General features: G+C 35.4%; 1 protein-coding gene across 1 annotated transcript in view; it reads left to right on the forward strand.

Moving 5' to 3' along the window:
- The window catches only part of UPRT (uracil phosphoribosyltransferase homolog), a 121194-nt gene that overhangs the window by 34554 nt on the left and 60690 nt on the right, over nucleotides 1-25950 (forward strand). Inside the window, exons 3-4 of the mRNA XM_070605782.1 lie at nucleotides 10675-10712; nucleotides 25765-25821. The gene's annotated coding sequence lies outside the window, so the exon portion shown is untranslated. The remainder of the gene's footprint in view (nucleotides 1-10674; nucleotides 10713-25764; nucleotides 25822-25950) is intronic.

Below are 25950 nucleotides of genomic sequence, written 5' to 3' on the forward strand. Positions count from 1 at the left end.
AAATCCTTTCTTGCTTCCAGCAGGGGGAGAGGAAAAGGAACGATTTTGAACTATGCCAGAGCATTCTGTTCTTCTTAACAAGGTCTGAACGTTTTAACTAGATCCTGACCTGCTGGAGTTGTATCAGAGCCTAACTGATCTAAGGGAAGGAAAATACCCCAAACAAGCTCACTCTAGCCTTCCACATGGGGGAAAGGAAATACTCAATACCAGGCCACTCTATCATACTGTCCTACCTAAGGAGAGCAGGGAAATGAGAAGCATTTGTGAAGTTCATGGCCCGGGGGCACAGGCTCACTGAAAGACTGAGACCTAATCATAGGACTATAGAATGTGTTCCTTACCCCTACATATCACTACCACATTACTAAAGGTCTATTTATAGTGGTTCCTTTTATTCAGAACGTCATGTCCACCTATCAAAAAACATTTAAAGATGAATTTATGCCAAATGTTTTATGAAAATAACGTGTGTCAATTGGTAGTTGAATGGATAAAGAAAACATCATATATATATACAATTATTTATATAATGGAATATTATTCAGTCGTTAAAAAGAAGGAAATCCTGCCATTTTTGACAACATGGATGAATCTGGAGGGCATTATCTAAGTGAAATAAATCAGATAGAGAAAGAGAAATACTGTATGCTGTCACTTATATGTCAAATATATTTGTGTGTGTGTGTGTGTGTGTGTGTATAAAGTTGAACTCATAGAAACACAGAGTGTACAATCATGTGCTGCGTGATGACATTTTGGTCAACAACAGACCACATGTATGACAGTGGTCCCATAAGATTTGTGCCGTACAGCCTAGGTGTGTAGTAGGCTATATCATCTAGGTTTGTGTAAGTACACTCTATGATTTTGCACAGTGAAAAGATTGTCTAATGACACATTTCTCAGAACGTATCCCCATTGTTAAGTGATGCATGACTGTATATATATATATGTATATATATATATATACATATACATATACATACATGATTTTTATCATATATCAAAGAACAAGGGAAACAAATGAAAGCAGTAACAAATATGGTAGGTATTAATTCAACTATATCAATAATCACTTTAAACATCATTGATGTAAATACACCAATTAAAAGACAGAGATTGTCAGAGTGTATTAAAAAACAAGACCCAACTATATGTTGTCTATAAGAAACCCACTTTAAATATAAAGACATGTAGAGATTAAAAGTAAATGGATGGAGAAAGATATAGCATGATAACACTAATCAAAAGAAAACAGGAGTAGCTATATTGATTTCAGACAGAGCAGAGTTCAGAGCAAGGAAAGTTATCAGAAATAAAGGGAGGAATTACTTAATGATAAAAGAGTCAGTTATTCTCCCAAAAGACATAAAAGTCTTCATGTATATGCACCTACCAACAGAGCCTCAAACTACATTAAAGAAAAACTGAGAGGACTGCAAGAAGAAATAGATGAATCTGCTATTACAGTTGGAGATTTCACCACCCTTCTATCAGTAATGGACAGATCCACTAGGCAGAAAATCAGTAAGGACATAGTTGAGCTCAACAACACCATCTATCAATTGGATAATGGACATCTATAGACTACTTCATCCAACAACAGCAATAGACCATATTCTGGACCATAAAACACACCGTAACAAATTTAAAAGAATAGAAATTATACAATATCTGCTCTTGGACCACAGTGGAATTAAATGAGAAATCAAATAAGATAAAGACAGCTGGAAAATCTCAAAATACTTCAAGATTAAACAACATATTTTTAAATAACACATAGGTCAAAGAAGAAATCTTAAAAAAATATTTTTAATTAAATAAAAATGAGGATACATTTATCAAAATTTGTGGGATGCAGCAAAAGCAATGTTTAGAGGGAAACTTACAGTATTGAATGCATACATTAGAAAAGAAGAAAGATCTAAAATCAGTTGTCTAAGCTTCCACATTAGGATACTAGAAAAAAGCAAATTAAATCTGAAATGAGCAGAAGAAAAGAAATAATAAAAATTAGAGCAGAAATCAATTATTTGAAAACAAGAAATCCACAATACCAAAAGCTAGTTATTTGAAATTATCCATAAAATTGATAAGCCTCTAGCCAGGAAGAAAGGAAGAAAGAAAAGGAAGGAAGTACGGAAGGAGGGAGGGAGGATAGAAAGAAGGGAGGGAAAGAGAAAGAGAAAGAGAAGACACAAACTGCTAATATCAGAAATGAAAGAGGGGACATCATTACAGGTCCCATGAATGTTAAAAAGATAATCAAGGAATACTACAAACAACTCTACACCCACAAATTTGGTAACCTAAATGAAATAGACCAATTCCTTAAAAGACACCATCTGCCAAAAACACACAAGAAGAAATAGACAATCTGAATAGACCTATATCTATTAAAGATATTAAATTAATAATTAATGATATTCCAAATCAGAAATCATCAGGCCTGGGTGGGTTCACCAGTGATTTCTACAAAACATTTAAGGAAGAAATTATACCAATTCTCTATAATCTCTTCCAGATGATTGAAGAAGAGGGAATACTTGCTAACTCATTCTAGAAACCAGCATTACTCTAATACCAAACCCAGACAAAGACTTTACAAGAAAAAAAACTTCTGGTCAATATCTGCAATGAATATAGATGCAAAATTCCTCAGCAAATTGTTAGCACGTTGAATCCAACAATGTATAAAAGGAATTAAGCACCATGACCAAGTGGGATTTATTCCATATGTACAAGGCTAGTTCAACATGTGAAACTCAATTAATGTAATCCATCACATCAAAAGGCTAAAGAAGAATAATCACATAAACATATCAATAGAGGCAGATAAAGCATTTAGGAAAATGAAACTTCAAGTTGTGATCAAAACTCTCAGAAAACTAAGAATAGAGGGTAACTTCCTTAACTTGATAAGCAATATCTACAAAAAAACCTACAGAAACTCAAAGTTTTGCCGCTAAGATCAGGAACAAGGCAAAGATGTCTGCTCTCACCACAGCTTTTCAACATCATACTGGATGTACTGGATAATGCATTAAAACAAGAAAAGGAAAGAAATGATTTAAAGATTGGGTAGGAAGATATAAAACTGTTTTTGTTTGCAGATGACATGATCCTCCTTAGAGAAAATCTGAAAGACCCAACAAAAAATTCCTGGATCTAGTAAGCCATTGTAGCAAGTTTGCAGGATATAAGGTCAATATACAAAAATCAATAGCTTTCCTATGTACCAGCAATAAACAAATGGAATTTGAAATTAAAAACACAATCTCATTTACATTAGCACCCATAAAATGAATTTCTTAGGCATAAATCTAACAAAATATGTTCAAGATCTATATGAGGAAAACTACAAAACTCTGATGAAAGAAATAAAAGCAAAGTAAATGAATGGAGTTATAGTCCATGTTCATGGATAGGAAGACCTAATATTGTCAAGATGTCAGTTCTTCCCAACTTGTTCTATAGATTCAATGCAATCATAATAAAAATTCCAGTGTATTGTTTTGTGGATATTGACAAGGTAATTCCAAAGTTTATACGGAGAGGCAAAAGACTCAGAATAGCCAACACTTATTGGAGAAGAACAAAGTTGGAGGACTGACACTACTCAACTTCAAGACTTACTATAAAGCTGCAGTATTCAAGACAATGTGGTGGTGGTGAACAAGTAGACAGATTAATGAAACAGAATAGAGATAGAGAGCTCAAAAATAGACCCACGGAAATATAGTCAACTGATCTTTGACAAAGGAGCATAGGCAATACAATGTAGAAAAGATAGTCTTTCAATAAATGGTGCTGGAAAAACTGCACATCCACATGCAACAAAAATCTGGACACAGATCTTACGTACTTGACAAAAATTAACTCAAAATGGATCATAGACCCAAATGTAAAATGCAGAACTATAAAACTCCTAGAAGAAAACATAGGAGAAAATCCAAATGATTTTGCATTTGGCAATGACTCTTTAGTTACCACACCAAAGGCATGATCCATGAAAGAAAGAATTAATAAGCTGAACTTCAATAAAATTAAATATTTCGGCTTTGTGGAAGACACTGTTAAGAGAATGAAAAGATAAGCTACAGTGTGGGAGGAAATATTTGCAAAAGATCTATCTGATAAAGGACTGTTATCCAAAATATACAAAGAATTTTTAAAACTCAAAATAAGAAAACAAACAACCTGATGAAAAAAATGAGCCAAAGGCCTTAACAGACACCTCACCAAAGAAGATATATGGGTGGCAAATAAGCATATGACAAGATACTCCATACCATGTGTCATTAGGGAAATGCAAACTAAAACAATGACAAACCACTACACACAAATTAGAATGCCAAAATCCAGAACACTGACAATACCAAATGCTGACGACAATGTGGAGCAACAGGAACTCTCATTTATTGCTAGTGTGAATGCAAAATGGTACAGTCACTTTGGAAGGCAGTTTGGTAGTTGCTTACCAAACTAAACATACTCTTACCATAGGATGCAAGAATCAGGCTTCTTGGTATTTGCCCAAAGGAGTTGAAAACTTATGTCAACACAGAAACCTACACATGGATGTTCATTGCAGCTTTATTCCTAATTGCCAAAACTTGGAATCAGCGAAGATGTCCTTTAGTAGGTGAGTGGATAAATAACAACAGAGTAAACCCGCAGAAAGAAGAATGGGGGAAATAATAAAGAAAGAAAAGAAACGGAGCTAATGTACAGAAAATATACAAACAACTAAGAAGATCAACAAAGCGAAAAGTTTATTTTGTAAAAGACTTATAACATAGGGGCTGGCCCTGTGGCCGAGTGGTTAAGTTCGCGCGCTCCGCTGCAGGCGGCCCAGTGTTTCGTTGGTTCGAATCCTGGGCGCGGACATGGCACTGCTCATCAAACCACGCTGAGGCAGCATCCCACATGCCACAACTAGAAGGACCCACAACGAAGAATATACAACTATGTACTGGGGGGCTTTGGGGAGAAAAAGGAAGAATAAAAAAAAATCTAAAAAAAAAAAAAGACTTATAACATTGAAAATTTTCTGATGATACTTGTCAATAAAAATAGAGAAAATACAAATAACTATAGAGGATTAAAAACGTTAAAAAGAAAACAAGAGGGTATTATGAATAACTCTATATCAAGAACTTTGAAAACATAAAATGGACAAATTCCTAGAGAAATATTACTTAATAAATCTGACTCAAGATCAAATGACAAAATTTAAATAGTCCTAAATTCATTATAAAAATTAAAATGATAGTTAAAACAATCACAGAAGAAAAAACTTTAGGCCCATATGATTTGTCTCATGAGCTCTACCAAACATTCAAAGAACAATTAATTCTACTCTTCTATTAATTATTCTATAGAAAAATAAGGAATCTTTAAAAAGAAAAAGGAACACTCCCCAGTTCTTTTCTTAGGGCTAGCAATAACCTAAACTCCAAAAAGAACAGGATAAAAATGGAAAATTATAGGTCACTTTTACTCATGATCATAGATGCAAAAATTCTAAATAAAAAGATTAGCAAATTGAATCTTGCAATGTATTAAACAGTAATACATCATGTTCAAGTTGTGTTTATCCCAGGAATGGAAAGTTGATTTAATATTAGAAAATCAGCTGGTAAAATTCACTGCACATACAAATCAAAGGAAAAAAACATTTCATCTTAATATATGCAGAAAAATGTTTGATTAAATTCAACCTTCATTGTGATAAAAACTCTTACCAAAGTAGAGTAGAAAATACATAACCTGACAAAGGGTAACTACTAAAAGGTTTATAATAGGCGTTGTACTTAATGGTGAAACACCAAAAACATCCCACTTAATATAGGAATAGACAAAGGTGCTCACTATCACTTCTATTCTACATTGCTCTAGAGGATTTAATTAGTGCAATAAGGCAGAATAATGAAAAGAAATATAGAGACTGGAAAGGAAGAAACAAAACTGCCATTATTTTGAAATGATATGATTGACTACATAGAAAATACGAAATTATCTTCAGAAAAAAAATTTGTGATTAATTAGAGGATATAGCAATGTTGCTAAATACAAGGCTAATATACAATAAAATCGATAATGTTTCATATTTACCAGCAAAAAAACCGTGAAAAATGTTTGGAATATTCAAATAGTAGCAAAACACATCAAGTACCCAGGAATAAATTTAGCAGAAGTGCAAGACTTTTATGGAGAAAATTACAAAATCTTATAGAGAGACCTTAAAATATATATAAATAAATGATGAGAAATGTCCTATTCAGGGATTGGAAGACTCAATATTATAAAGATGTCAATTATCCAAAAATTGATCTATAGTGTCACTAAAATCTCAATGAAAATCCTGGTGGGTTCATTTTACGGAAAGTGATAATCTGCTTCTAAAATTTATATGAAAGTGCAAAGGACCAAGAGTAGCTAAGACACTTGTAAAGAAGAAGGTGGAGAGTCATTTCTTACCAGATCTTAAGAATTATAAAGCTATATTAATTCATACATTGTAGTATTGACCAGGGTAGACATAAAGTTATCCATGGAACAAAATAGTGGGTCAAGAAACAGACATATATATATATATGAAAGCTTAATTTATGATAGAGCTGTCACTGTAGGTCAGTGAAAGATGGACTTCTCAATAAATGATGCTAAGACTACTGGTTATCCGTATGAAATAAAATGAAATTAGACGATCTACCTCATACCACAAACAAAAATTAAATTTAGATCATTTTAAAGCCTAATCATGAAAGGCAAAATTATAACAGTTTTAGAAGATAATATAGGAGAAAAATTTTATGACCTTGGAGTAGGGAAGGATCTGTCAACCGAGCACCAAAAGTACAAAACATAATTGAAAAGAATGAAAAATGTGGTTACATTAAAATGAAGATGTTAAAAAGAAAACATAAAGAGAAAAAACAAAAGCTATGAGCTGGAGAAAGATATATGCAACACATAGAACTGACGAGGAAGGTCTCCAACATACACGAACAACGTTAAAAACTGAGTAAAAAAACTGGTAAAAGATCTGAATATGAACTACCAAAAAACGTATGAAAAGATGCTCAACCTCATTACTAATCAGGAAAATTCAAGTTAAAATACAATAGGATACCATGTTACAGTTGCTAGGTTGGCAAAGATGAGGAAGTCTTACAATATCAAGTGTTGGGAATAAGGATGTATAACAACTGGAACACTTTTGCACTGCTGAAGAGGGTGTGAATTGGCACAGTCATTTCAGAAAACAACTGGACATTATCCAATAAAGTTGAAAATGTGCAAAGGCTATTACCTGGCAACTTTATCTTTTGATAAAATTATACAGGAGTGTTTTCACATCTTGCATCACAAACGATTAATGATTGACAAAATAAATTTTGTGGGTCACAAGCAGCATTTAAAAATGAATGCGAATAGTACAGAAAAAAATAGAGTGCATCACAGGTAGACAATATTAATATGGTTTAGTGAAACTTTTGATTCAGTTATATATATATTTGTGTGTGCATGCATGCATGTGTGTGTATTTGTATTTGGTCACAATGTAAAACGTATTTCCTATTGTGAGTTGCAGTCTGTATTAGTTTTCTATTCCTATATTAAAAAATACCACAAACTTAGTGTCTTAAAACAACACATATTTATTACTTTATAGTTTCTGTGGATCAGAAGTCCAGGCATAGCTTACCTAGGTCCAATGCTTAGGATCACAAAAGGCTGCACTCAAGGCATTGGTTAGGCCTGTGGTCTCATGGGGTAGGATCTGCTTTCAAGCTCACTCAGGTTGTAGTCAGAATTCAGTTTCTTGCTGCTGAAGGACAAATGGCTTCTTTCTCTTGCTGACTGTAGTCCAGGGACCACTCTCAGCTCCTAGAGGTCACCCTCAGTTCCTTGCTGTGTGGGATTCACCAACATAACCACTTGCTTCCTCAAAGCCAATAAAGGAGAGACTCCAGCAAGATAAGTGTTATGCTTTTACGAAGGTAACGGCATACATCCCATGACCTTTGCTGTATTCTATTGATTAAAAGCAAGTCATAGATCCCACCCACACTCAAGTGGAGAAGACTACACAAAGGTCTGAAAATCAGCAAGTGGAGACCACGGGCAGGGGCTACCCTAGAATCTGTCCACCACACAGTCAGACTAGAGAGACTCTTGCACCTATGTATCAAGAGAACTGGAGCATCACTATTTGTAATAGCTAAAACTTTAAGAAACTCAGATGTCCACTAGAGGACTGAGTATAAAAATCTGTTATCATCGTGGAATGGAATATTTTTCAGCAGTGAAAATGAATGGAATACAGTTACATGAAACAATACAAACGAATCTTAGGACCATGATATTGAGCAAAAAAAGCAGGTCCGCAAAAATATCTACAGCATGATTCTGTTTATATAAGGTTTGTAAACATGCACAAACAAACAATATATGATTTAAAGATATTATATATGTGGAAAAAACCATAAAGAAAAGCAAGGAAATGGTAAGCACAAAATTCAGGCTATTGTTCATCTCTGAGGAGGGAGGGGAGGAAATGAAATCTGACAGGGACTCATGAATTTTAAACTGGGTAGAGGAAATGAGGGTGTTTAAGGGGTATGTGATTCTTTATGTCTTACATATATTTAATTTTAAAACCCCTTATGTAACTGTTCAATGTGTAATGCAAACAAGTTTTAAAACTTGAGTTCCAATTTGTTAACACATCTGACAATTTTTCTGGTAAAGTTTCTTTTTTGCCTAGAATGTAAGAGATTAAAAATTTCACAAGATGTTTTTCATTCTTTTTGTGCATTTTCTACAACTCCACCTAAGAAAGGTCAAAGAAAAATACCTTTTCATCACTATCTAAGGTTTGCTTTTAAGTATTTCAATCCTAGAATAAAGGGAAATAAAAACTACATTTCTGGAGGATAAAGAAAATCTTTTCCATTCCTTCTTAAATTTCTAAGTTCTCTGTATTTCCTGAGGTTACCAACATGGCCCTCACTGAGACGCTCATGCTTTAGACAGTTCTGCTAACAGATACGTGAAATGGCTTAGCAGCATAAATAGAATAAAATCGTATTTGTAAAAATTCATCAGCTGTGTGCTCACAGGAGATTTGTGGAGAGGCAGAGAAGTACTTGAAATATATGTGAATCTGAAATCCAGAGCTTTACACATAAAATAACAAGATCATGAAAACGCACCAACCTGTAACATCATGCTTTACAATGAAAACGAGAGAATCATGAGTATTGTGTGCATTGTCTGCTGAGTGCTCAAAACGTGTTCAATTCAGGGCATAAAAATGGAGAAAGTATTTTCCTATGGAGTGGTCCTGAAATGAATTTTTCATCCTTTCATTCTGTGCTTCAGATAATTAGAAGAGTCTAATGAAATAATCCTGTTAATTAGTTTTAGCTATAGTGTTGTAAAAGTATAGAAAGGTCCTTTGAAAGAAAATTGAATCATGGAATTTTTTAACAAATGAAAAAGCAAATAAACAACTTTGTCTAAAGTATGTATGACAATTTCTGGTCACAGAATTTCGATAAGAGTTAGCAATCATGATTGTTTCCTTTCTTTAGATGCACAAAATGTACTTCCTTTACAGTTGCATTGGCAGATGTACACCCCACAAAGTCTTAAATGATCTCTCTTTGCCTACTAAGACACCTTTGGTTATTCCAAGCAAGTTAGAGTCTGACACCTTAAAGAATAGCAGTGTGTCAGGCAAGCAATAAAATGTAAATATGAAAAATAAACTGATAATGATAATTTATTGAGAGGCTTTAGTCAAATAGCTTAAGCCACCAATGTAAGTGTATATAACATAAGTGCAGTTAAAAAATATTTACCAGCTTGAAAAATAAGTAATGTTATGGTTATTTCTGTTTAAAAATTATATTAAGTAGTAGGGTTTCCATTTTTGCTTTAAATAAATTGTTTGAAATAGAGGTGTTTCATACCAAATGTCCATAGGTGGAAAATGCCAAAAGTCACATATTTATTTGGTCACTATTTCATTCCTGCCGCAGATACCAAACTCCATGTTAGATCATTTGGTAAGAATAATTGTCATTTGATTTTATCTGCAAATATTTTTTAAAGTGTCTTTGGGGTGTTTGGTACTGTTTTAATACAAGGAGGGTTTTCACAGTAATGTATTCTTATGTCCACAAGGAACTTTCATGCCCTGATACTGAGAGGATATGATATTGTGATTTCAGGTGAGATAGATGTATTTGGATGTCTGACCCAAAATCCATCACATATAACACACCCAGAATATAGGCAGAAATGATCAAAGAAGCATCAGGTGATAATGTTGATGATTAAACAAGTGATGCTTTTTCCAATTTAGTAATGATAAATTGTTTCTTGGCAAGTATCTTTCTCCTCAATTCCTTTAACATGCCTAATGTGAATGGCAGCATAGCATAGTAGACTGCATGCCCGATTAGGAAACTCAATTGGGTTTAAGTCTCAGTTCTGTGTAACCTTGGACCAAGTGCTTCACTTTTCTGAGGCACAATTGCCTCATCTATAAACCAAGAAGATGATCTGAAAGTATTTTCCAGCCCTAAAAATCTATAACTTACCATGACATCTTTTTTCTGTTTCCACGGTGTTTGCATTGTACTTTGGAATCAGTGGCCCGGAAGAACGGAAATGTGTCCAGGACACCTCAGGTAAACAGCCTCATTTTGATTGCTACAGACTGGGGGTGCGCTAAATGAATATTGTCAGATAATGTGCTATAACATGAGCTACAATGCTGATTTGAATCACCAGATAACATGGATGTTAGTGTGCATTTAGAGTTTTCTTAGATGGCTTTGGTGACAGCAGGCAGTGCTGGCAATCTTATCACTATTTACGTCTCACAAAGATTGATATCGTGAGCTAGGCAGAAAGGAACTTATTACAGATGACTTTGTACACCTGTATCACTTATCAGACCTCAATAGCATCCGTCACTATAATACATACACACTGGGACAAAAGTGTTATTTAATTTAAAATAGTTACTTTAAAATGATTATTTTCCTTTGCCTCCAAACTTCATTGCACATTCCATAATCAAATTTACAAAGGAATGGTGTTTTGTAAATCTAACAAGGCATCATACGTGGACAAATCTGGATAATTATTTCAGGCAAGTCAGTCTCTTTATAATATCAGAAAGAAAGAGAATGACCATAATCAAAGAACTCATGTTTCTAGACACATTGTTAAGCAGAATAGAAGGCAATTATGAAGTTATTTGCATGGCACCAGGGAGTTATCACTGACTTCTTATTCTCTCTTATCCACCAAATCCTTGGAGTCAACCAGGTCTATGAGGTTTTAGAATCAAACAAACTGGATATGAAATAGTAATTGCAATACTAGTTTTTGGTGTTCTGGGATTCCAGCATGCCATCTGTGCAGGAAAGAGTTAACGTAGTAGGTATAAGATTGCTATCTTTAGCAAAGCCTAATTGCAAGGTTGGGCCTTGGCTTGTGTCTGGGAACTTGGATTTTGGGAGGGATCCCACCAATCCCTAACTGATAAGGGTGGCAGGGTGGCTTACTGTGCCTAAATTGTACAAACAATGGGCTGAACACCTGCTTCTCTTCAGGAGGTCTGAAATCTTGCTATATGCTGGACAGTGGGTGCCTACATGACCAGCCCCCATTAGAAACTTTTGGCACTTAAATCTTTAAAGTGAATCTTTAATGAGCTTCCATTAGACACCTCACAAGTGTTGTCACAATTCAGTGCTGGAGGAATCAAGCACATCCTGTGTGACTCCACCTGGAGAGGACTCTTGGAAACTTGTACCTGATTTTTCTCCAGATTTCACCCCATATACTTTTTCCCTTTGTTGGTTTTGCTTTGTATAATTTTGCTGTAATAAATCTAAGCTGTGAGAATGCCTATATTTTGAGTCCTGAGGCCTTCTAGCTAATCACTTGAACCTGAGGGTGGTTTTGCAGACCCACCCCCATACATTATACTATTTTTATATTTTGAAACCCTGGTGTTTTTGTTAGTATTTTAAAAATATATGAATTCTGAATCATTTACTGTTGAGATGTATCCAGAGAGGTAATTATATGCTGTATTAATATTTTGAATAAAACAAAAGTAAACTGAATTAGAAAGTGTTCAGTCATATTTCTCCTGTTTTTAAGAGCTTTCCAAAATATTTTGTTTTAAATTCCCCTACCTGTGGTTAATTTCTGTGGTTAATAACCTAAAGAGGTTGAATATCTATTAACCTGTGGTTATTAACCTAAACAGGTTGAATATCTTATGTTTATTAGCCATCTATATTTCCCCAGAGCCCAGAAATTGGGGTGGTAGTGGTGAGAAGAGTTATGTGCATTTAAGAAAACAGGAGGGGGGCCGGCCCGGTGGTGCAGTGGTTAAGTTCGCACGTTCCGCTTTGGCCGCCCGGGGTTCCCCAGTTCGGATCCCGGGGGCGGACATGGCACCGCTTGGCAAGCCATGCTGTGGTAGGCATCCCACATATAAAGTAGAGGAAGATGGGCACAGATGTTAGCTCAGGGCCAGCCTTCCTCAGCAAAAAGAGGAGGATTGGCAGCAGTTAGCTCAGGGCTAATCTTCCTCCAAAAAAAAAAAAAAAAAAAAAGGAGGATGTGGTAGAGTTTAGGACAAAAAATAGATCAGAAAAGTTCCCAGGCTCAAACCTCAAGGCTTATCTTAGAACGTAATCACTGCCTTTTTACCCTCAGACCCAGAATCTGTTTGCTAGCCTCCTTATGTGTAAAATAGGAATAATAATATTGCTAATCTCGTAAGATTTTTGTGTGGCTTAAATAAGTTAACACATATAAAAAGGCTCAGCATAATTCATGGCACATAAGTTCTCAGTAAAGGTTATTATTTTCATTATTCCTGTTATTTCTCTCCATTTCTGATGCCTCTAACTAAGGCTAGACTGCAATCATCTTGTCTGAATTACTGCAACAGCCTCCTTCCGACTTTCACCTCTTTGGGGCATCATTGCCTCAATAATCATCCTCGCTTCCTTTTTTTCAGAACCCCCAGTGACTCATTTCCCACTACATCAGGTGAAACACCCTCTGCCTGGATTCAAGGCGCCCATCCTACCTTACAACCTTATTTCTCTCCATTTCTCTCCATCAATGATTCTCCCTCCATTCCTCTACATCAGTGGTTCTCAAATTTGAGGATGCGTCAAAATCTTTGTGAGGGCTTGTTAATACACAGATTTCTGGGCCCCACCACTGGAGTTTCTGATTCAGTAAATCTGAGTAGGGCTTAATATATGCATTTATAACAAGTTCCCAGGTGATGCTGACACTGCTGGTCTGGGGACCAGTCTTTAAGAACCACTTGCCCTACGTTATCTATTTGACTTAATTTTCAGTCTTTTTGCATCTGTCGATCCCATTAATCCATTCTTACCTTCTTATATCCACCCATTTCTATTTTCCTTGCCTGGAATGTTCTCCATTCTCTACCTAGCTTTAAGATATTATCCACTCCAGTTCAAGACTTCATCAATCTCACTGTTCTTTGGACTGGTATTGCTCAATATAATCCATATCACACAGCTTAATCCTTTACCTTATGTTATTTGCTCTGATTTCATGCATGTGACTTGTATGTCCAATAATGTAAAAATTTTATGACAGGAATTGTATTTCATTTTTTTCTGCATCTCCGACAGAGCCTACCACAAGACTGAACACATATAAGGTGTTTAATAAGTACTTAACTGATCGATTTATGTGGTCAGTTCATGCATTTTGGTTGTGAGACCATATGCTTTTTATTCTGTCTGTAACCAGGCACTGATGAAGGCAAAAATCCCAGAGGCCCAACTTCTGCCTTCAGCCTTATACACAGAAGCCCACTACAACTCTTATGTCCGCAGAGTAAATCTTGCCTGTCATATCTTCCTAATTTTGTGTTTGCTTTAATGCACACAGAATTACAAGGCAATGATTATTACAGAGATACTGTCCAGAACAGCGTGCATGATTGAAGCCTTGTACTTAATGGTAAATTGGAGCTGATTGTTTTAATTTGCCTTAGAGTGAGTAAGTATGCAGTAAAAAAACAATTTGATGCTGCCTGCTGCTTCTGAAGGTACTGTGGCCAAAACAGAGATTCCAAACTGGGGAATCTGAGAAACACTAAGCCAGGAGCGAACAGGGAGGGGGAGAGAAGTGAAGAGATAAACCATAAATGGAAGGATGAGCTGTGGGTTGAAAGCCAAAGGAGTAAATAGGTGAAGAGCTAAGATTTATGGGGCACAGTCCCCAGAAGCTAACGGGCAATTAGGCAGAGTTGGTTTAAGACAGGGTAATATAGACCAAGGGCTCATCTGAAGTCCTGTCTCAGAACAAACTGAGGGAGATAAGTAGGAGGCTGTTTATGAGCCCTGAATAACTGTGAAATTACAGAAATTTAAAGGCATGGTCTCATACTTGAACTGGGAAACTTGCAGAAGGAAGAATTTTAACGTATAGGCAGTGATCAAATGGAAACAGTTTTCTTTGAGAATCATGACTATTTTGATTTTTCTGCTGTTAAATGATTTGCAGACTGGTAGACCTAAGTCATTCAGAACTGCATTCTCCCTCATTCTCACCACCATCCTTACGAGAGAATGAAGGAAAGTATCAGTCAAGCTCTTCTCATTGATGATTTTTGAAATGGTATTTGGCACAATAGGGAAATAACTAAGTAATTTACAGTACATTAACCTGATGAAATTCCACACAGCATGAAAAAAATATATATGGAAACTGAATTAAAATGGAAAACTAAATTTTAATAACGGACAAAAATAGTACATGAGCTCCAATTATAGCAATGTAAGCACATTCTTATAAATATATGAATAGATACTGGAAAGAAACATGGAGAAATAAAAATATAGCTTTGTTATATTGGTGGAGATGTAAGTATTTTTTTCTTTTCAAAAATTGTATAATGTATTCCTTTAAAGTAATGCTTTTTTCTTTGATTTTTGTTTTTCCTTTTCAAGAGCAATACTTGTGACAAAAATTTAGGGAGTAAAGAATTGTGGAAAGGAAAAAGTAAAAATTCAAAAATCCAATTTTCACCCCCATTAATTTATGTACATTCCTGCATATAATAGAAAGATGAGTCCAGATCCCAGTTTTGGAAAATTAGGAGATTATTGAAGATTGCACTCTTGGCTTCCTTTTCTCAGTTCATTCTCTCTTTGTGGCTGATGTCATACAATGACTTCAACTACCATGTTTTAATGACTCTCAAATCTTGACTTCCAGTCTGGTTTTGTTTCCTGAGCTCCACATGTCTATATGCATCAGCTAACCACACAACTTTCACCTGCATGTACCATAGGCCTCTCAAATTCAAAATTTCTGTCATTTCTCCACCTCCGAAAACCTGTTTCTATTCCTTATTCCCCACTTTAAATAATCCTGGTTCAACTTGTCATACAGATGAAATTCCTTGGCTCCTTCTGGTTCCTCGCCAGCAACACTGAAGTGATTTGCCTATTCCATCCATTCTGTTTCCAGAGTATCTTTTTGATCTAGCTTCTTTCTTCCATCTCCACTGCCGTTGTCCTAGCTACGACCATCATCATCTCTCACTGAACTATTGCAATAACTTCTTCCTGCTTCTAGTATTGTTTCATTTTGCTATAAGCTCCACATTGCTGCCAGAATTATTCTTTTGAAACAGTTTGAGGGCCAGCCCAGTGGCACAGCGGTTAAGTGCACACATTCCACTTTGATGGCCCGGGGTTCGCTGGTTCGGATCCCGGGTGTGGACATGGCACCATTTGGCACGCCATGCTGTGGTAAGCGTCCCACATATAAAGTAGAGGAAGATGGGCACGGATGTTAGCTCAGGGCCAGTCTTCCTCAGCAAAAAGAGGAGGATTGGCAGCAGTTAGCTCAGGGCTAATCTTCCTCAAAAAAAAAAAAAAAAAAGAAGAAGAATGAAACAGTTTGAATCACATCATTCTTCTTGTCAAAAATCCGCCTACATATTTAAGTCCAAACACTTCACATGGCTTTTCAAGTTTTCCACAATCTGGCCTTGTCAGAGTCATCTTCTATAAGATCCTTCCGTTCATCCTAAACTCCTACAATTCCTGTCTGGTTCTGGTCAGTACATTTCACACATCCTGACGTTTGTCCTCTGCCATTGTACTTCTTCTCTAGTCACTAAAATCCTAACCTTCAGAGCCTAACTCAAGTATCACCCTTTTCATGAAGCTTATCCTATGTGCCTCATTGGAAAATAACTGTTCCTCCATTTCTATTCTCATAGAACACTACTTGGGTTTCTGTTATAGCATCTGTTTTAGACTTCTTTGCCTTATAATGATTTTTGTTTATGACAGCGAACGTTACTAGACTGTTAGTTCCTCAAAGACAGAAGCAGCGTTGTATTGATTGCTGTGTCCCTGGAAGTATTACAGTGCCTGGAACATTGAAGATACTGTTTTGAATTGAATTAAATTGAATTCCATGACCTGCGACTGACCAGGGTTTGTCCTTCCTTGCCTCTTCTCACAACAACTTCAGGCCTCAGGATATAGTTTGGTTATAAGCAAACCTGTATATTAGAGAGCTATTCTTAACCAGAATGTGTTCTGTTTGCCTCTGACCTGGAAACAAATTAAGAAGCCAAGTCCCAGGCCCAAATCTCCAAGTGTTCTTTCTCTTTTCCACTCATGAGCCTAGCCTGAGCACGAGTAGCCCAGAGAAAACAGCAGCAATTCTGTCAGAGTAGTGAGAAAGGCACAATTCGTTTATCAACTAGCTGGAGTTTGGAAAGGAATTGAGAAACCCATCTGTCGAAATCTCACCATCCATCAGCAGTACGTTGCCCTGGGCAGCCAGCCTGCTGCTAGCTACTTACTAATTTTAGGTTGTTTCACTCTTCTCACAAAGGTTCTTGGGTTAACTTATGGACTGTATAAAAAGAATTAGAAAAACCACCACAAATTATGGGATTAACATTGACTCGAGTGTCAGGAAATCTAGATTCTGCTACTAACATGCTATGAAATATTGGGTAAGCGACTTCCTTCCACTGGGCTTAGTCCCTCTAATCTATAATTTTTTAAAAAATATTTTTCTTTTTAATTTTTAAAATCTATAATCTAATTTTTAATCTTTTTTCAATGTTTAAAACAGTTCTAAATAAAGATAATAATTCCATAAAAGAAGAGGATAAAAAATGGGATGACAAGAAGTGACTGGTCTTAATAAGGCAATACAGAATAGACCCATTATCAAAGACCATTTAATTTTTAAAGATCAACAATACCAAAAGTATAAAGTGGAGTATAAGAAATTTTTTATAAGTATGATTTAATTAAAGCTGTTTACAGTTATTCTTTCCCACAGTAGTTAAGCATGAACTTAAAAAAATAAGAGATGAGAAAAACAAGCGTAGGCAGCACACAAGGTTAGAGGAGCCAGCCTGCAAAGTCTGTAAAAGGATGAGTTTGGTCCAGGTCCTATCTAAAGTCCTTTCGTGCTGTCACATTGTATAGGGTGTAACAATGGTAATGAAACTGCAAAGTAGGAGGTGCTCAATAAATTCTTATTGACCACATTGGTTAAAGAATCATTGGGTGCTTGAGTTTGTGGCATAGGTTATAAGTGCTAAAAAAAATTCAGATAGAAGAAGATTTGAAGAAGCAGAGGGAAAGAGGAAGGTATTCCAACCAAGAATATCACTTCTGTGTTTAACTTTGAGTTTTGGGGTAAATTCTTGAGATGGTTTCCAAAGGATCAAAAAGTGGGTCATTGTTTTATTACTTATTTTTGTGATTTTCATTTTTGGTATTTTCCTTCTTGATTAGTGAGAAGAACAAGGGAAAAGGAAAGGAGAAATATAACTTCTATATGCTAGGATCTATACATACACTATCATACTTAAACCTTCACAACCACCACCAGAAATGGGCATTATTATTTCCATTTTTTACAGATGAAGCCTCAGAGAGGTCCAGTAAATTCCCCAAGTCATTTTCCTAGTAAGGGACAGATGCAGGACTCAAACTCAGATCTTATTAACTCCAAAACCCTTTATCCCTCCACTACTATGCTACTTCCAGCTAGAATTCTTTCTGAAGACATTCTTTTCACACCATTTCAGTGTGGACAAAAGCCAGGGTCCTCAGTAAAAATTTTAGAAATAAAGAAATAACTAGTGCATTCGCATAGAGCTTTCATTCAATGAGATTTATTCAAAATCCTTGGTACCTTGAATATGATTCCTGAACTGAGCTCTGGAGATCATGATATATTGAATAGATTCATTCTTTGAGTTCCCAAAATGCCATTAATCCATCCCCAAAGAAAAATTAAGATGGCTCTCAAACCTAAGGGGAAGATATTAAAATCACTCATAATTAGATAAAGTCAAATTAAAACAACACTGAGATATAATTTCTCATCTTTCAGACTGACAGAAATTAAAAAGTATGACAACACATTCTGTTTTAGGTTGTGAGTAATTACTGGTGGGAATTCAAATTGGTACAACTCTTCTGGAATGAAATCTGACAATATCTAACAAAACCACACATGCACTTTTATTTTGACTCAGCAACCCTACTTTTAGGAATCTACTCTGAAGTTATGACTTCAACAACATGAAAATGCATATGCACAAGGTTGTTCATTGCAACATTTTTTGCAATTGCAAAATATTGGTAAAGAAGCTAAATGCTCACACATAGGAGAGTGGTCAAATAAGCTATGTTATATCTAAACAATGAAGTACTGTATTAGTTATATATTTCTGTGTAATAAATTACCACAAACTTAGTGGCTTAAGAAACATATTTATTATTTCAAAGTTCCTCTGGGTCAGCAATCTGTCATGTCTTAGCTGGGTCTTATGCTTCAGAGCCTCTTATAAGATGCAGTCATGGTGTTGGCCAGTTCTGGGACTTATTTGAGGCTCAACTGTGGAAGGATTCACTTCCAAGCTCATATGGTGATTAGCAGAATTCACTTCCTTGTGGATTGTTAGACTGAGAGCTTCAGCTATTTGCTAGCTATCAGCTGGAATCCGTCCTCAGCAACTAGAGGTTTCCCACAGTTCCTTGTCACATGGACATGTCCATATGGTGGTTTCCTTCATTAAAGCCAGCAAGGGAGAGACTCAATATAGAGAGTCTGTTAGAAAGAATGGGAAAATGGTAACAAGGTAGTAAGGATGAGGGAGGAGTGCCCCTTGTCTGAGTATGCCTTTTTGTATAACTTTGACTCTTAGTACCATAGTAATGTTTCACATACCTCCAACATAAGTAAATAAGTACATGGAATAAAAACAATAACAAATGTACACGACTAAATTAAAGATACACGATCACAATATAACTGAAGCAGGTGGGGAAGAAAAGAACCAATACAAATATTATGGGTTGAATTATGTCTTTCCAAAAAGATACGTTGAAGTACTAACCCCCAGTATTTTAGAATGTGACTGTATTTGGAAATAGGGTTTTTACACAGGTAATAAAGTTAACATGAGGTCATTAGGTTGGGCTCTAATCCAATACGACTGGTGTCATTATAAAAAGGGGAAATTTGGACACAGACAGATATCCACAGGGGGAAGATGATGTGAAGAGACAGAGACAGAGGAAGAACACCATGTGAAGATGAAGGCAGACATGGGAGTGGTGCATCCAAAAGCCAAAGATTTCTAGCAAACCATCAGAAACTAGGAGAGAGATATGGAATAGATTCTACTTCACAGCCCTCAGAAGGAACCAACTCTGCTGCCACCTTGATTTTGGACTTATAGCTTCCAGAACTGTGAGACAATAAGCTTCTGTTACTTTGTTACAGCAGCCCTCAGAAACTAATAACATAAGTAACTGTGGAAAACAGTATTTTCACTGAATACTATAAGGCTAAAGATAAAAGGAATTACACACAAATACACAAATGAGGCACAACTTACTTTGTAAATTTGTTATGAACTCATGTTTTATGAACTTAGTATGAATTCATGTTTTAAAGATGATGGATGGATAGATAGATAGATAGACAGTAGACAGCTAAATGTAGAAATATAGATGTGTGTATTAGTATACATACATATATTTTCTAGCTCTGTCCACTGAGAGGGCCTAGGAGCAATGGAATTCCATTATCAACAAGCACACTTAGAGCCAAAATCTTGGTTTCTAAATACTATTATACTAAGAAAGAACCAGGTTCCTTAGAAAAGTGGCTGATTCCAGGACTGAGACAGGAAGAATACAAGATAAGCCTAGCACACTTTGTGTACCAGAAAATAAGGACATGTTTGAAATAGAATGGAGGCATATTGAAAGGACAAGGAGCCAACCTGCAGGAGTTCTTATGGCCAGAGCCAGAACAATTTGAGCAAGAAAATAAATAAAGATAGTATGGTTACTAATCCATGGAATAAAGTAAATATGTATAAGTCCATACTGATATAGATAAATAAATAGGAGAAAGGGAGAGCTCTTCCTTACAGAAGAATTCCAGTTAATAAATGTAGAAGAAATGAGAGAAATAGAAAATCACAATTAGGCAAACATCACAGTAGTAACTGTAGACAAGATCCATTGATGCATGCTAAAATCAGCAGGTGAAAGGTTGAGGAGAAATAGAATATTTGCATAGTCTCAAGGTATATATACAATATACACACACCTATATTTATTTCTACAAGAAAAATTCATGAATTTTTAATGAAGAAACCCTGGAGATACATTTTTTACCAAGAGATCAAGGTTAACATTTAACATTCCCAATAATAAAATGTGCCAACTTCATGTGGATGTGATGCACAACATCACTTCTGTGATGTTCTTGCCAAAATATCTATAACTTTGATCTAATCAAGAGAAAATATCAGATGTTCTCAAATTGAGAGACATTCTATAAAACATTTGATGAGTACTCATCAAAAATGTCAAGATCATGAAAGACAAAAGATTGAGGAACCACTGCAGATTGTAGTAAACTAAGAAGTATCAGCAACTAAATCCAATGTGGGTTCTTGAATTGGACACTAGAACAGAAAAAGGACATTCAAAGAAAAATTGGTGAAATTGAAATAACATCTGTAATTCAGTTAATAGCATCAAATTAACTGTTAACTTCCTGGTTTTGATAACTGTGTTCTGGTTATGTAAGTTATTAACATTGGGGGGCCAGGTGAAGGATATATATCAGCTCTCTGTACTATTTTTGCAACTTTTCTAGAAGTCTAAAATTATTTCCAAATAAAAAGTTAAAAATTACTAATTTTTTTAGAAGATTTTTCCATTACTTAGCAGTCATACTGAGTGTGAACTGTGTCAGCAAGAGAAATGTTAATATATACTAATCCCTTCATATACATTATCTCACTTTACCATTCCAACAATTTTGAAATTAATAGGACAAGGATTATTACTCACATTCTACAGATAAAGAAACCAAGTCTAAGAGGAGTTAAGTGACTTAAAAGGCCATTCAAGACTTCTTCATCTAGCATGGCAGGCTAGAACCTGAAGCCTATTTCTCTACTTGATTACAACTAAAAATTCTGTATGAATGCAGAAACCAACTACCCCCAAGGACTCTGAGAAGAAAACAAAAGTAAACAAAAGTCAAGGAGATGCACATCAGAGCAGTGACATGGACGGCTGAAATCCCAATTAAAAGCCCATATTTTGGGTCACAGAAAATGAGAAAAGAGACCTTGTGGCCCAGGAAGAGTTGGAGGGGGGTTAAGAGAAGTGAAAAACAAGAGAAGAGGATCCTTTAATTCTGTATACAAACCTATAAAATCTTGGGCTTACTGCTGAACTGCACGTAATTGGGACAGACTCAAAGCAGCTTAACAAAAGTCTTAAAAATGGAATAGTTTTAAACCATGATCCCAGTCTCAGACTAACCCATGAGTGATACATGCATGAGACAGAACAAAAGTAATTTAAGAATGGTCTTAAAAATTGAACTGAGATTAGATCCCTGCTCACAGAATGCAAGACAGAACTTGTGGTTTGAACATAACTGGATTGATTGTCTATTTAAAAAAAACAGCAAGAAAAATAACAATTGCCAGAGGATTAAAGCAAAATACAGAGTCTACACAACATAACATTAAAAATTCAAGATATAATCCAAAATTATGCAACACGAAAAGAACCAGGAAAACATGACAAATGTTCAACATAAAAAATAATGCAATAATGCCAATCCTAAGATGATCAAAACGTTGGAATTATCAAAAGCTTTAAAGCAGATATTTTAACTATACTCCATGAGATAAAGGTAAAAATACTTTCAGTGAATGGAAAGATAGAAGTTCACCAGAGACATGGAAACTGTAAAGTAATAACCAAATGTAAATTATAGAACTGAAAAATGTAATATCTGAAAAACTCACTAGATAGACTCATTAGCATAATGGAAATAACAGAGAAAAGAGACAATGAACTTGAAGTTAGAGCAAAAGAAATTATTCAATTTGAAGAAAAGAGGAAAATTTAGAAGAAAAGAGGGATCTTTAAGACAACATAAAAAATTCTAATATTCATGTCTGTGGGTCTGTGAGGTGAGGAGCAAGCAAGCAGAGAACTCAGAAAACCCCAAACGAGGATAAACTCAGAGAAAAACATGTCCAAGTCATAATAAAACTGGTGAAAACCACATATTAAAAAAAATCGAGAAAGCAACTAGTAAAAAAAGGACAGAGCAGTTGCAGTGGAAAATGATTTGAGTAACTGGGCTTTTCATTAAAACCATAGAGACCACAAGACAGTGGAACAACATTTTTAAAGTGCTCTAAGAAAAGAACTGTTAATACAGAATTCTATATCCAGGGAAAATATTCTTCAGAATGAAAGTAAAATAAAGACATTGTCAGAGGAGGAATAACTAAGAGAAATCATTGATAGCAGATCTGGTAAAAAAAAAAAACAAACAATGCTAATAGAAGATATTCAGGTTAAAGGAATAGGATATCAAAGGGATTTGGTTCTTAAGGCATCAAGGAAAAATCTGAGTAAAAAGCATTATCTTTTCCTTTTAATATTTTAAAAAATTTGTATGAATGTTGAAAGCCAAACTTATAACATCACTATATGGGATTTTTTATGACAGCTATAAAAAAAAAGGTCAGTGATAGGTAGATGTCAAAACTTATATGGTTTCAGGTGTTCTGCATTTTACTAGAAGTTGTTAAATATTAACTAATTTGTCTATGAAAATTTAGGTATTATAATACTTAGAGAAACACTTAAAATACAAAGAGACAGAATTACAAAGCAAATAGAGACTAACAATTTCCAGTCCAGCACGTAAGGAACTTGGAAGTAGTCACTCCATCCTAACAACAAGTAAAAAGCTGAGCAAACAGCTCTTCTTAGATGATTAGAGAAGTGAAGTCACAAGGCAAACCACTGCCTCCCAAATTGGAGAGACAGACAGGTGAATACAAAGAATTACAGCTTACCAGAGCAGAAACCTATGCAAGAAACAGTACTGGGCTAGGAAAACCTAAACTGTAATTATTGAGTTGCTAGAGGCTCCATGTGGACAAGTCTGAAAGTTGAAAGCTCCAGGGAGACCCAGTCTTGGGGAAGTCCCCACACTTTTGTGAATTTTACCTCGAAGAGCCATATTAGGTCCTCAAAGTAAATATTGGAGAAAAATCCCTTCATACTTCCAGCAGGGGGAGGGAAAAAGTAACTATTTTGAAGTATGCCAGAGCATTCTGTTTTTCTTAGCAAGGTCTGCCTTCAATAAAAGTGTTTGACCAGATTCTAAACTATTAAGAGTTTTTCAGAGACTAACTGAGCTGAGGGAGAGTAAATACCCAACTTTAGCCCTCTCTACCCTTCTATGTGTAAGAAGAGAAATACACAACTCCAGCCCACTTTAGCCATCCTGTCCCACCTAAGGGGAGAAGAACTGAGAAGCACTTGTGAAGTTCACAGTCTAGAGGCACAGGCTCACTAAAAGACTGAGACCTAATCATAGGACTATAGATGCTTCCCCTCCCCTCACATCTCACACCACATTACTAAAGGCCTATTTATAGCAGTTTCTTTTACACACTACATCAAGCCTGGCTATCAAGAAAAAATTACAAGGCATACTAAAAGGCAAAAATATTTTGGGGAAACAGAGCAAGTGTCAGAACCAGACTTAAATATGGTAGAGATGTTGGAATTACCAGACTAGAAATTTAAAACAACTGTGATTAATGTGCTAAGGGCTCTAATGAATGAAGTAGACAGCATGCAAGAACATGGACAATGGAAGCAGAGAAATGGAAATTCTAAGAAACAACCAAAAAGAAATGATAGAAATCAAAAACACTGTAACAGAAATGAAGAATGCCTTTGATGGGCTTATTAGTAGCCTGAATATGGCTGAGGAAAGAATCTCTGAGCTTGAGGATATGTTAAAAGAAATTTCCAAAACTGAAAAGCAAAGAGTAAAAACTACTGAAAAATCTTGGCTATTATGAATATTGCTGCAATGAACATAGGGGTTCATATATCTTTTTGAATTAGTGTTTTCATATTCTTTGATTAATTCCCCAAAGTGGAATAGCTGGATCATATGGTATTTCTATTTTTAATTTTTGGAGAAATCTCCGTACTGTTTTCTATAGTGGCTGCAACAGTTTGCATTCCCACAAGCAGTGTATGAGGGTTTCTTATTCTACTAAAAATAAACTTTCAATGTATACAAGAAAATAAACAAATATGACTTTTGGAAAAAAGTACGGAAAAGATAACAGAATATCCAAGAACTGTGGGACAACTACAAAAAGTGTAACATGCACATTATGGGAATACCAGAAGGAGAAGAAAGAGAGAAAGGAATAGAAGAATGGTTTAAAACCATATTGATTGAGAATTCCCCCAAATTATCATCAGACACCAAACCACAGACCTAGGAAGATCAGAGAACTCCAAGCAGGATAAATACCAAAAGAATTACTCCTAGACATATCTTATTAAAATTGCAGAAAACCAAATATGAAGAAAAAAATCTTGAATGATGCCAGAGGAAAAAGACACCTCACTTATAGAGTAGCAAAGATAAGAATTACATTTGATTTCTCCTCAGAAACCATGGAAGCAAGAAGAGTGGAGTGAAATAAGTAGTGTTGAGAGAAAAAACCCACCAATCTAGAATTCTTTACCCAGTGAAATTATCCTTCAAAAGTGAAGGAGAAATAAAGACTTTCTTAAACAAACAAAATTGAGGGACTTTGTTGCCAGTAGACCTGCCATGCAAAAAAAATGTTAAATTCTTCAGAAAGAAGGAAAATAATATAGGTCAGAAATTCAGATCTGCATAAAAAAAGTGTGAAACAAGTTGTCAGCAGTGACTACATTTTGTACTCTGGACTCCATCTTGTTAAAAATATGAAACTGTGCTTACCTGGCTGAGTTTCCAAAAGGGAGTTATTTGCAAAGAAAGAACTTTCTGAAGGACTGTGCAAAAATATACTTTTTCTGGTAAGAAGATGTCCTTGAGTACGCCAATGAACTGTAACAAAAATTTACCCTCTAATCATAAATCTCAACAAACAATTGAGGTAATATGTCTGGGATCTCCTTTTTGCTAATAAAAATTCCTGACTTTTACTCATCAAGGGGACACTATTCTGGCTGCTGCAAGAACCTGTCTTCCCCAAATTTCAACTCTAAGACCCCAAATAAATGCTCTCATTTTGTTTTGCAGTTGCCTCTTTTCTTCTAATTTGAGAAAAGGAAGAGTATCAAGAAGGAATAAGTGAAGGTAAAATAAAAACTTTTATTTTTTCTTATTCTTAATCAGTTTAACAGATAGCAGTTTGTTGAAAATAATAATAGCAAAAAAGTATTCCGTATGATGGAATGTATACCATATATTATGTATATATATGTA

This window comes from Equus przewalskii, chromosome X (assembly GCF_037783145.1).
Source record: "Equus przewalskii isolate Varuska chromosome X, EquPr2, whole genome shotgun sequence".
In the NCBI taxonomy this organism is placed as follows: domain Eukaryota; kingdom Metazoa; phylum Chordata; class Mammalia; order Perissodactyla; family Equidae; genus Equus; species Equus przewalskii.